This window comes from Loxodonta africana, chromosome 25 (genome assembly GCF_030014295.1).
Source record: "Loxodonta africana isolate mLoxAfr1 chromosome 25, mLoxAfr1.hap2, whole genome shotgun sequence".
NCBI lineage: Eukaryota > Metazoa > Chordata > Mammalia > Proboscidea > Elephantidae > Loxodonta > Loxodonta africana.
In genome coordinates, this window is record NC_087366.1 from 22222421 (window position 1) to 22236698 (window position 14278).

Here is a 14278-nt window from a genome sequence, read left to right on the forward strand (position 1 = left end):
CACTTTTGGTGAAGGACAGGACATCCAGAAAGAAGCTCAAGAAAGACACGGAAGATCTAAATGCCACAATCAAGCAACTTGACCTCGTAGACATATACAAAACGCTCCACCCCACAGCAACCAACTGTACTTTCTTTTCTAGTGTACAGGGAACGTTCTCTAGAATAGACCACATATTAGGTCATAGAGCAAGCCTTAATAGAATCCAAAACACTGAAATATTACAAAGCATCTTCTCTAACCATAAGGCCATAAAAGTGGAAATCAGTAACAGGAAAAGCAGGGAAAAGAAATCAAACACTTGGAAACTGAACAATACCCTGCTCAAAAAAGACTGGATTATAGAAGACATTAAGGATGGAATAAAGAAATTCAGAGAATCCGATGAGAATGAAAACACTTCTTATCAGAACCTTTGGGACACAGCAAAAGCGGTGCTCAGAGGCCAATTTATATCAATAAATGCACACATCCAAAAAGAAGAAAGGGCCAAAATCAGAGAGCTTTCCCTACAACTTGAACAAATAGAAAGAGAGCAACAAAGGAAACCCACAGGCGCCAGAAGAAAACAAATAATAAAAATTAAAGCTGAACTAAATGAAATAGAAAACAGAAAAACAATTGACAGAATTAACAAGACCAAAAGCTGATAAACCATTGGCCAAACTGAGAAAAGAAAAACAGGAAAGGAAGCAAATAATCTGAATAAGAAATGAGATGGGCAATATTACAACAGATCCAACTGAAATTAAAAGAATCATATCAGAGTACTGTGAAAAACTGTACTCAAACAAAACTTGAAAACCTAGAAGAAATGGATGATTCCTAAACACACACTACCTACGTAAACTAACACAGAGGTAGAACAACTAAATAGACCCATAACAAAAGAAGAGATTGAAAAGGTAATCAAAAAACTCCCAACACTTATATGTGACAGTCTGACTTGATTTGTAAATGTTCACTTGAAGCTCAATAAAAGTTAATAAAAAAATAATAAAATAAAAGAATTAAGAAAAAAAAACTCCCAACAAAAAAAAAAGCCCTGGTCAGGACAGCTTCACTGTAGAGTTCTACCAAACTTTCAGAGAAGAGTTAACACCACTACTACTAAAGGTATTTCAGAGCATAGAAAAGGATGGAATACTACCAAATTCATTCTATGAAGCCACCATATCCCTGATACCAAAACCAGGTAAAGGCACCACAAGAAAAGAAAATTATAGACCTATATTCCCCAGGAATGTAGACGCAAAAATCCTCAACAAAATTCTAGCCAATAGAATTCAACAACATATTAAAAAAAAATAATTCACCATGACCAAGTGGGATTCATACCAGGTATGCAGGGATGGTTCAACATTAGAAAAACAATTAATGTAATCCACCACATAAATAAAACAAAAGACAAGAAGCACATGATTTTATCAATTGATGTAGAAAAGGCATTTGACAAAAAGTTCAACACTCATTCATGATAAAAACTCTGAGCAAATAGGAATAGAAGGAAAATTTCTCAAAATAATAAAGAGCATTTGTACAAAGCCAACAGCCAACATCACCCTAAATGGAGAGAGCCTGAAAACATCCCCATTGAGAACGGGAACCAGACAAGGATGCCCTTTATCACCACTCTTATTCAACATTGTGCTGGAAGTCCTAGCCAGGGCAATTAGGCTAGATAAAGTAATAAAGGGCATCCAGATTGGCAAGGAAGAAGTAAAAGTATCTCTATTTGCAGATGACATGATCTTATACCAGAAAACCCTAAGGAATTCTCCAGAAAACTACTGAAACTAATAGAAGAGTTCAGCAGAGTATCGGGATACAAGATAAACAGACAAAAATCAGTTGGACTCCTCTACACCAAAGAAAAGAACATCAAAGAGGAAATCACCAAATCAATGCCATTTACAGTAGCTCCCAAGAAGATAAAATACTTAGGAATAAATCTTACCAGAGTTGTAAAAGACTTATACAAAGAAAACTACAGTACACTTCTGCAAGAAACCAAAAGGGACTTACATAAGTGGAAGAACATACCTTGCTCATGGATAGGAAGACTTAACATTATAAAAATATCTATTCTACCAAAAGCGATCTATACATTTAATGCAATTCTGATCCAAATTCCAATGACATTCTTTAGTGAGATGGAGAAACAAATCACCAATTTCATATGGAAAGGAAAGAGGCCCTGGATAAATAAGGCATTACTAAAAAAGAAGAACAAAGTGTGAGCCCTTACTTTACCTGATTTTACACCTAGTAGTGCAAACAGCCTGGTACTGGTACAACAACAGAGACATGGACCAATGGAACAGAATTGAGAATCCAGACATAAATCCACCCACATATGAGCAGTTGATATTTGACGAGGGCCCCAAAACAGTTAAATGGGGAAAAGACAGTCTTTTTAACAAATGGTGCTGACATACCTGGATATCCATTTCCAAAAAAATGAAACAAGACCCATACCTCACTCCATGCACAAAAACTAACTCAAAATGGATCAAAGACCTAAATATAAAATCTAAAACGATAAAGATCATGGAAGAAAAAGTAGGGATGATGTTAGGAGCCTTAATATATGGCATAAACAGTATACAAAACATTAGAAAAATGTAGAAGAAAAACTAAATAACTGGGAGCTCCTAAAAAGTAAATACTTATGCTCATCCAAAGACTTCACTAAAAGAGTAAAAAGATTACCTACAGACTAGGAAAAAGTTTTTTGCTATGACGTTTCTGATCAGCGCCTTATCTCTAAAATCTACACGATACTGCAAAAACTCAACTGCAAAAAGACAAATAACCCAATTAAAAAATGGGCAAAAGATATGAATAGACTCCTCACTAAAGAAGACATTCAGGTAGCTAACAGATACATGAGGAAATGTTCATGATCATTAGCCATTAGAGAAATGCAGATCAAAACTACAGTGAGATTTCATCTCACTCCAACAAGGTTGGCATTAATCCAAAACACACAAAATAATAAATGTTGGAGAGGCTGGGGAGAGATTGGAACACTTATACACTGCTGGTGGGAATGTAAAATGGTACAACCACTTTGGAAATCTATTCGGCGCTTCCTTAAAAAGCTAGAAATAGATCTACCATACTATCCAGCAATCCCACTCCTTGGAATATATCCTAGAGAAATAAGGGCCTTTACACAAACAGATATGTGCACACCCATGTTTATTGTAGCACTGTTTACAATAGCAAAAACATGGAAGCAACCAAGGTGCCCATCAACGGATGAGTGGATAAATAAGTTATGGTATTTTCACACAATGGAATACTACGCATCGATAAAAAACAGTGAGGAATCTGTGAAACATTTCATAACATGGAGGAACCTGGAAGACATTATGCTGAGTGAAATTAGTCAGTTGCAAAAGGACCAATATTGTATAAGACCACTATTATAAAACTTGAGAAATAGTTTCAACTGAGAAGAAAACATTCTTTTGTGGTTACAAGTGGGGGGAGGGGAGTACAGGGGAGGTCAGCACAGTTGGACTAAACCAAAAGCAAAGAAATTTCCTGAATAAACTGAATGCTTCGAAGGCCAGCATAGCAGGGGCAGAGGTATGGGGACCATGGTTTCAGGGGACATCTAAGCCAATAGGCATAATAAAATCTGTTAACAAAACATTGTGCATTCCACTTTGAAGAGTGGTGTCTGGGGTCTTAAACGCTAGCAAGCAGTCATCTAAGATGCATCAATTGGTCTCAACCCACCTGGAGCAAAGAAGAACGAAGAACACCAAGGACACAAGGTGATTACGAGACCAAGAGACAGAAAAGGCCACATGAACCAGCGACTACATCATCCTGAGACCAGAAGAACTAGAGAACTAGATGGTGCCTGGCCACAACCGATGACTGCCCTGACAGGGAACACTACAGAGAACCCCTGAGGGAGCAGGAGAGCAGTGGGATGCAGACCCCAAATTCTCATAAGACTAGGCTTAATGGTCTGACTGAGACTGGAAGGACCCCGGTGGTCATGGCCCCCAGACCTTCTGTTGCCTCAGGACAGGAACCATTCCCAAAGCCAACTCTTCAGACATGGATTGGACTGGACAATGGGCTGGAGAGGGATGCTGGTGAGGAGTGAACTTCTTGGATCAGGTGGACACTTGAGACTTTGTTGGCATCTCTTGCCTGGAGGGGAGATGAGAGGGTGGAGGGGGTTATAAGTTGGCGAAAAGGACACGAAAAGAGAGTGTGGACGGACAGAGCGGGCTGTCTCATTAGGGGGAGTGTAATTGGGAGTATGTAGCAAGGCGTATATGGGTTTTTGTGTGAGAGACTGACTTGATTTATAAACTTTGACTTAAAGCATAATAAAAATTATTTAAAAAAAAGAATAGAGGCTCAAGAAAGCTGAGCACAGTTTAATCAAATTATGGGACAACAATATGTGATGTAATATACATATCATGGGAATTCCAGAAGGAGATGAGCAAGAGAAAGGAACAGAAAGAATATTTGAAGAAATAATGATAGAAAACTGCCCCCATCTAACACAGGACGCGAATCTACAAATCCAAGAAGCTCCAAGAACCCCAGGTAGGATAAAATCAAAGAGATCTACACCAAGACACATCATAGTTAGGCTCTCAAAGATTAAAGATAAAGAAAGAATCCTAAAAGCAGTGAAAGAGATGCAAACAGTCATACAAAAAGTTCCCAATAAGATTAAGTGCCAATTTTTCTTCAGAAAACCTGGAGGCCAGAAGGCAATGGAATGATGTATTTAAAGTGCTGAAAGAAAAAAAAAAACTGTCATCCAGGAATACTATACCCAGCAAAACTATCCTTCAAAAACGCAAGTGAAATTAAAACATCCCCAGACAAACAGAAGCTGAGAGTGTTCACATCCATTAGACCAGCCCTACAAAAAATACTAATGGGAGTTCTGTAGATGGAAGGGAAAAAAACCTAGAAAGTAATTCAAAGCTATACATAAAAAGAAAGATCCCTAATAAAGGGAAATGCATGGACAAGTATAAGGGCTAGTGATAAGGTATTCATTCTTGCTAATTCTAAATATTTTGCCCTTCAAGATTTTTAATAACAAATATGTAAACGGCAAGGAAAAATTATGTTATAGGGCACATGAAATACAAAGGTGTAATTAGTGGTAACAACAACAAAGGGGGGGAGGAATGGTATATACATATAGAATTTCTTGTATGTTACTGAAGTTAAGTTGGTACCAACTTACCCTAGAAAGTTATAAATACAAGCTCTTAAATATAATATTCATGGTAACCAAGAAAAAATACATATATAAATACACACAAAAGGAGAGGAGAAGGGAACCAAAAAGGATCACTACAGTAAATTGACAAAACACAAAAGCAAGCAGTACCAAAGGACAAAGACAAAGAAGGCTTAAGACACCCCTCCGCCAAAAAAAAAGCAGAAGTAACTCATTTCTTATAAGTAATTACAGTGAATGTAAATGGACTAAATGCTCCAATCAAAAGGCAGAGAATCGCAGAATGGATTTAAAAAACCATGATTCAACTATGCTGTTTACAAGAGACAAACTTAAACTCAAGGACACAAATAGCATGAAAGTGAAAAATGGAAAAAAATGTTCCATGCAAATAATAACCAAAGGGTGGCAATCTTAACATCAGACGAAGTAGACTTTAAGACAAAATCTGTCAGAAGAGATAAAGGTGGGCATTATATAGTGATAAAAGTTCAAATAATTAAGAAGATTTAACAATCATAAATATATATGCTCCCAATATTGGGGCACAGTCATCAAAGCATTCGACTGCTAACTGAAAGGTCAGCGGTTTGAAACCACCAGCAGCTCTGTGGGAGAAAGATATGGCGGTCTGCTTCCCTAGAGATTTACAGCCATGGAAACCCTACGGGGTTGCTATAAGTTGGAATCAATTCATCAGCAGTGGGTAACATCGGGGCACCTAAATATGTAAAGCAAACACTGACATAATTGAAGGGATAATAGATAGCAGTGCAGTAATAGTTGGAGGCTTCAATACTCTACCTTCAATACTGGACAGAACATCTAGAAAGATCAACAAGGAAGCAGGACCTGAATGACACTATAAACCAACTAGACTTAACAGACATACATAGAACATCTTACCCCAAAACAGCACAATATACATTCTACTCCTGAGCACATGGATCATTCTCCAGGATAGACCACATTTTGTGTCACAAAGCAAGTATTGATAAACTTAAAATGATTGAAATCATACAAACTATTTTCTCTGACCACAACAGAGTGAAGCTAGAAATCAATAACAACAACAGCAAAAAAAGACCCCAGGAAAATACACAAACATATGGAAGTTAAATAACATACTATTAAGCTACCAATAGGTCAAAGAAGAAATCACAAATTTCTTACAGTCAGAAGAAAATGAAAACACAACATACCAAAACTTATGGGCTGCAGAAAGGCAGTACTCAGATGGAAAATTATAGCAATAAATGCTTACATGAAAGAAGAAAGATCCCAAATGAACGGCCTAACTTGACAACTCCAGGAACTAGAAAGAGAAGAGCAAACTAAGCCTAAACCTACCAGAAGAAAGGAAATAACCAAGATCAGAGCAGAAATAAATGAAATCAAAAACAGAAAAACAGAGAGAATCAATAAAAGCAGAAATTGGTTCTTTGAAAAGATCTATAAAATTGACAAACTTTTAGCTAGACATACAAAGAAAAGAAAAAATGTAAACAACCACACTAAAAATGAAAGAGGGGACATTACAACTGACTCAATAGAAATAAAGAGAATTACGACAGATATTATAAACAACTGTACGGCCACAAAATGGATAGCCTAGATGAAACTGACAAATTCTCAGATGCACACAACCTACCCAAATTGACTAAGGAGGAAATAAAAGTCCCAACAGACCCATAACAAATGAAGAGATCGAATCAGTGATCCAAAACCTACCAACAACAAAAAAATTACTGCAACAGATGGCTTCACTAGGCAGTTCTACCAAACATTTAAAGAATTGACACCAATACTGTTTAAACTCCTTTAAAATAGAGAGAAGGAAAGAATACTCCCTAATTAATTCTATGAAGCAAATATAACCCTGATACCCAAACCAAAGACACCACAAGAAAAAAACTACTGGGCATTGTTGTTGTTGTTGTTAGCTGCTGTCAAGTTGGTTCCGACTCATAGCGACCCTATGCACAGCAGAATGAAACACTGCCCTGTCCTGAGCCATCCTTTCAATCGCTGTTATGCTTGAGCTCATCGTTGCAGCCACTGTGTCAATCCACCTTGTTGAGGGTTCTCCTCTTTTCCGCTGACCCTGTACTCTGCCAAGCATGATGTCCTTCTCCAGGGACTGATCCTTTCTGATAACGTCGAAAGTATGTAAGACGCAGTCTCGGCATCCTTGCCTCTAAGAAGCATTCTGGCTGTACTTGTTCTAAGACAGATTTGTTCGTTCTTTTGGCAGTCTATGGTGTATTCAATATTCTTCACCAACACCGCAGTTCAAAGGCGTTAATTCTTCTTCAGTCTTCCTTATTCATTGTCCAGTTTTTGGTGCATATTATGCAATTGAAAATACCATGGCTTGGGTCAGGCACACCTTAGTCTTCAGGGTCATATCTTTGCTCTTCAGCACTTTAAAGAGGTCCTTTGCAGCAGATTTACCCAATGCAATGCGTCTTTTGACTTCTTGACTGCTGCTTCCATGGCTGTTGATTGTGGATCCAAGTAAAATGAAACCCTTGACAACTTCAATCTTTTCTCCATTTATCATGATGTTGCTCATTTGTCCAGTTGTGAGGATTTTTGTTTTCTTTATGTTGAGGTGTGATCCATACTGAAGGCTGTGGTTTTTGATCTTCATTAGTAAGTGCTTCAAGTCCTCTTCATTTTCAGCAAGCAAGGTTATGTCATCTGCATAACAAAGGTTGTTAATCAGTCTTTCTCCAATCCTGATGCCCCATTCTTCTTCACATAGTCCAGCTTCTCGCATTATTTACTTAGCATACAGATTAAATGGGTATGGTGAAAGAATACAACCCTGACACACACCTTTCCTAGCTTTAAACCAATCGGTATCCCCTTGTTCTGTCTGAACAACCACCTCTTGATCTATGTAAAGGTTCCTCGTGAGCACAGTTAAGTGTTCCGGAATTCCTGTTCTTCACAGTGTTATCCATAGTTTGTTATGATCCACACAGTCGAATGCCTTTGCATAGTCAATAAAACACAGGTAAACATCCTTCTGGTATTCTCTGCTTTCAGCCAGGATCCATCTGACATCAACAATGATATCCCTGGTTCCACGTCCTCTTCTGAAACCACCCTGAATTTCTGGCAGTTCCGTGTCGATACCCTGCTGCAGACATTTTTGAATGATCTTCAGCAAAATTTTGCTTGCATGTGATATTAATGATATTGTTCTATAATTTCCACATTTGGTTGGATCACCTTTCTTGGGAATAGGCATAAATATGGATCTCTTCCAGTCAGTTGGCCAGGAAGCTATCTTCCATATTTCTTGGCATAGACAAGTAAGCACCTCCAGCGCTGCATCTGTTTGTTGAAACATCTCAATTGATATTCCATCAATTCCTGGAGCCTTGTTTTTCACCAACGCCTTCAGAGCAGCTTGGACTTCTTCCTTCAGTACCATCAGTTCCTGCTCATATGCCACCTCTTGAAATGGTTGAACATTGACTAATTCTTTTTGGTATAATGACTGTGTATTCCTTCCATCTTCTTTTGATGCTTCCTGCATCATTTAATATTTTCCCCACGGAATCTTTCACTATTGCAACTCAAGGCCTGAATTTTTTCTTCAGTTCTTTCAGCTTGAGAAATGTCAAGAGTGTTCTTCGCTTTTGGTTTTCCATCTCCAGCTCTTTGTGCATGTCATTATAATACTTTACTTTGTCTTTTTGAGATGCCCTTTGAAATCTTCTGTTCAGTTCTTTTATTTCATCAATTCTTCCTTTTGCTTTAGCTGCTCGACGGTCAAGAGCAAGTTTCAGAGTCTCCTCTGACATCCATCTTGGTCTTTTCTTTCTTTCCTGTCTTTTCAATGACCTCTTGCTTTCTTCATGTATGATGTCCTTGATGTCATTCCACAACTTGTCTGGTCTGCAGTCACTAGTGTTCAATGCATCAAATCTATTCTTGAGATGGTCTCTAAATTCAGGTGGGATATACTCAAGGCCATATTTTGGCTCTTATGGACTTGCTCCAATTTTCTTCAGTTTCAGCTTGAACATGCATATGAGCAGTTGATGGTCTGTTCCACAGTTGGCCCCTGGCCTTGTTCTGACTGATGATATTGAGCTTTTCCATTGTCTCTTTCCACAGATGTAGTCAATTTGATTTCTGCATGTTCCATTTGGTGAGGTCCATGTGTGTGTAGTCACCGTTTATGTTGGTGAAAAAAGGCATTTGCAATGAAGACGTCGTTGGTCTTGCAAAATTCTATCATTCGATCTCCGGCATTGTTTCTATCACCAAGGCCATATTTTCCAACTACTGATCCTTCTTCTTTGTTTCCAACTTTCACGTTCCAATCACCAGTAATTATCAATGCATCTTGATTGCATGTTCGGTCAATTTCAGACTGTGGCAGCTAATAAAAATCTTCTATTTCTTCATCTTTGGCCCCAGTGGTTGGTGCGTAAATTTGAATAATAGTCGTATTAACTGGTCTTCCTTGTAGGTGTATGGATATTATCCTATCACTGACAGCGTTGTACTTCAGGATAGATCTTGAAACGTTCTTTTCGATGATGAATGCAACACCATTCCTCTTCGAATTGTCATTCCCAGCATAGTAGACTATATGATTGTCTGATTCAAAATGGCCGATACCAGTCCATTTCAGCTCACTAATGCCTAGGATATTGATGTCTATGCTTTCCATTTGATTTTTGATGATTTTCAATTTTCCTAGATTCATACTTTGTACATTCCAGGTTCCAATTATTAATGGATATTTGTAGCTGTTTCTTCTCATTTTGAGTCACCCCACATCAGCAAATGAAGGTTCCAAAAAGTTTACTCCACCCACATCATTAAGGCCAACTGTACTTGAGGAAGCAGCTCTTCCCCAGTCATCCTTTGAGTGCCTTCCAACGTGGGGGGCTTATCTTCCACCGCTATATCAGACAATGTTCCACTGCTATTCATAAGGTTTTCACAGGCTAATGCTTTTCAGAAGTAGACTGCCGGGTCCGTCTTCCTTCCCCCACATGCCTGTCAGTTGTCATACTGTGGGGGCTTGTGTGTTGCTGTGATGAGGGAAGCTATGCCACCGGTATTCAGATACCAGCAGAGTCACCCATGGAGGACAGGTTTCAGCTGAGCTTCCAGACTAAGACAGACAGGTCAATATCGCTTATAAATATAGATGCAAAAATCCTCAACAAAATACTAGTGAACAGAATCCAACGACATATTAAAAGAGTCATGCACTATGACCAAGTGGGATTTATTTCAGGAATGCAGGGATGGTACTTTAGAAAATCAATCAACATAATACATATCACATGACTAGAACAAAGACAAAGAACCACATGATCATCTGTATGGATCCAGAAAAAGCATTTAATAAAATCCAACACTCTTTCTTAATGAAAACCCCAAGGAAGATTGGAATAGAAAGGAAATTACTCAAAATGATACAGGAATACATGAAGAGCCAACAGCCAACATTACACCTAATGGAGAAAAACAGAGCTTTCCCCTTGGTATCAGGGAAGACAAGGGTCACTGTTTTCACCACCTCCATTTGATATTGTATTAGAAGTCCTAGCCAGAGCAATAAGACAAGAAAAAGAAATACAAGGTATCCAGATTGGAAAAGAAGAAATAAAATGATCTCTATTAGCAGACTCGAGGGCACTGGGCCTGGGTGGGATGTTGCTATATATAGAAAATCCCAAAGAGTCCACAAGAAAACTTCTAGAGCTAATAGAGGAATTTAGCAAAGTTGTAGGGTATAAGGTCAACAAACAAAAATCAGTTGGGTTTCTATACACCAGCAATGAGAAATCTGAAAGGGAAACAGTTCCATTTACAATAGCATCTAAAATAATACAATATCCAGGAATAAATGTAACTGGGGTCATGAAGGACTTATACAAAGAAAAATATATATCACTGATGAAAGACACTAAAGAAGATTTAAATAAATGGAAAGATGTTCCATGTTCATGGATTGGAAGGCTTAATATTGTTAAGATATCAATATTACCCAAAGCGATCTGTAGTTTCAATGCAATCCCAATCAAAATTCCAACAGTGTTTTTTACAGAAATTTAAAAAAACAATCCTCTACTTTATATGGAATAGCGAGAGGCCCCAAATAGCTGAAACAATGTTGAAGGAGGAAAACAAAGTAGGAGGGCTCTAACTTCCGATTTTAAAACATACTATACAGCTATCCTGAGAAAGGATAGCGAGACCACATTTCACATACTTTGGGCATGTTATCAGGAGGGATCAGTCCCTGGAGAAGGCCATCACGCTTGGTGAAGTAGAGGGTCAAAAAAGAGGAAGACCTGCAATAAGACGGACTGACACGGTGGCTGCAAAAATGGGCTTAAGCACAACAATGATCGTGAGGATGGTACAGAACCAGGCAGTGTTTTGTTCTGTTGTACATAGGGTCACTACGAGTCGGAACTGACTCAATGGCACCTAACAACAACAACATACAGCTACAGTAATAAAAACAGCGTGTTACTGGTATAATAACAGACACATAGACCAATGGAATAGAATTGACAGTCCAGAAATAAACCCACATGTCTATGGTCAACTGATTTTTGACAAGGGTGCTAAATCCATACAATGGGGAAAGAAGAGTCTCTTTAATAAATGGTGCTGGGAAAATTGGATTTCCACATGCAGAAAAGTGACACAGGGTCCATTCCTCACAACATACACAAAATAAATTCAAAATGGATTAAAGGCCTAAATGTGCAAACTAAAATAAAAAATTCTTAGAACAATCAGGGGCAATGCTGTCAGGCCTGGCTTTCAACAGTGGATTATCTAACATAATAACAAAAGCATAAACAGCAAAAGACAAAATAAATAAATGGGATCTCTTAAAAATTAAAAACTTGTTGATCAAAAGGCCTTACCAAAAAAGTGAAAAGATAAGCTACCAACTAAGAGAATATCTTCAGAAACCACATAGCTGACAAAAATCTAACATTCAAAATATTTATAAAACTTTGAAAACTTAGGAACAAAAAGATAACCCAATCATAAAATGGGCAAAGGACTTGAATGTACGTTTCACCAAAGAGGACATTCAAATGGACACCAAACACATGAAAAGATGCTCAGTATCATTAACCATCAGAGATGCAAAATAAAACCACTATGAGATATAATTTCAGTCCCACTAGAATGGCTAAGATTAAAATAAAAAATGTTGGCAAAATGTGGGGAAATCGGAACGCTTATCCATTGCTGGTGGGAATGCAAAATGGTACAAGTATTGTTGAAAACAGTATGGCAGTTCCTCAAAAAACTAAAAATAGAACTACCATATGACCCAGCAATTCCAGTCCTAGGTATATACCCAAAAGACTTGAAAGCAGAGACCAAAAAAGAGACTTGTACACCAATGTTAATTGCAGTACTATTCACAATAGTGAAAAGGTGGAAACAACCTAAATGACCCTCAACAAATGAATGCATATACAAAATGTGGTACACACATATGATGGAATACTAATCAGTCAGTTGGAGAAATGAAGTCTTAATATATCTACAGTTTTTATGGATGGAGCTTGAAGACATGCTCAGCAAAATAAGCCAATCACAAAAGGGCAAATATTATATGACCTCACGTATATAAAAAGACAAGAACAGGCAAATGTATAGAGACCAAAGTTTATTAGTTGTTACCAGGGGTGGGATGGAGGGGTAAAAGGGGGTTAACAGTGATGGAAAATTTGCATTGATTAAGGGTAGGGTTGCAGAGCTGGTTAATATAACTGCTGTCTATAAGTTGTATACCTGAACTGGCTACAGTTGTATGATAGGAATATTTACAACAATGACAAAAAAATAAAAGAGTAGCTGCTGAGGCTACTTATGTCCAACCAAACACCTCATTGGATATGGTTCCTTAGTTTGAAGGTTTAGGGCCATAGTTTCTTAGTTTGAAGGTTTAGGGTCATGGTTTCATGGGACATCCCAGTAAATTGGCCTAATAACACGTTAAGTATTTCTGTCCTACCTCCTACTTCATTGGGTAGTGCCTGGGCTCTTAAAAGCTTGCAAGAGGCCATCCAAGGCACAACAATTGACCTCTATTCACCTAGAGCAACAGAGGAGGAAGGAGAGCCAGGAATAGGAGGAGGATATGGAATGTGTCCCTAATTGCCTCCATGAGGAACTGCCTCCTTTGCCATGATACCAAAAGAACTGAATGGTGCCCTGCTAACATTACTGACCATTTTGATCAAAGATTCCATACAAGAATACTGATCAAAAGGGGGAAAATGCAGAAAAGAATTCCAAATTCTCATGGACTCCAGGCTTCCTGGTGCCACGGATGGTGGATGAACCTCTGAAACTATTGTACTGAGATAATCTTTAAACCTTAAACCAAAAATATCCCTTTTGTCTTCTTAAAACCAAACAATAGTTTAGCTTAACTAGTAAAAAAAGGTCTGCCTTGAGTATTGTGCTCTTTTAAGAACTATCTGTATGGGCTGAATAGACAACAGCAACTTGAAAGTTTAGATAGGAATCTTGGGGGTAGTGAGTTTATGTTAATAAAAAAAAAATGTAATGGGGAGGAACATTTCAGAAAAGAAGGGTGAGAATGGTTGCACTACTTGCAGAATGTAATCAAGGCTGCTAAATTGTACATGTAGAAACTGTTGAATTGGTATACGTTTTGCTGTGTATGTTCTCAACAACATTGGAAACAAAAGAGAGCGAGCGAGCAGAGCAGTGAGGAGGAGAGGGGTAACCAATCTCCCTCAGCACTTCCAGCCTGACTCAAAGCCCAGACACCTACACAGGTGGATGGAGACGGGCCAAAGTGCTCAGTTACAATTCCAAAGCTATCCAGTATGGTTGCTGGATACTTACTTCTCAAGGCCAACTCCCCTCAATATTCTTTTCTCCTCCTTCTCTACACCCTCTCCCCAGCACATCTCCCCAAGTGGCTTGCTGAAACATCTGTTATTTCCTCAGTGAAGCCATCGACTAATAGGTTCTTGTCAAGCAGAGTAG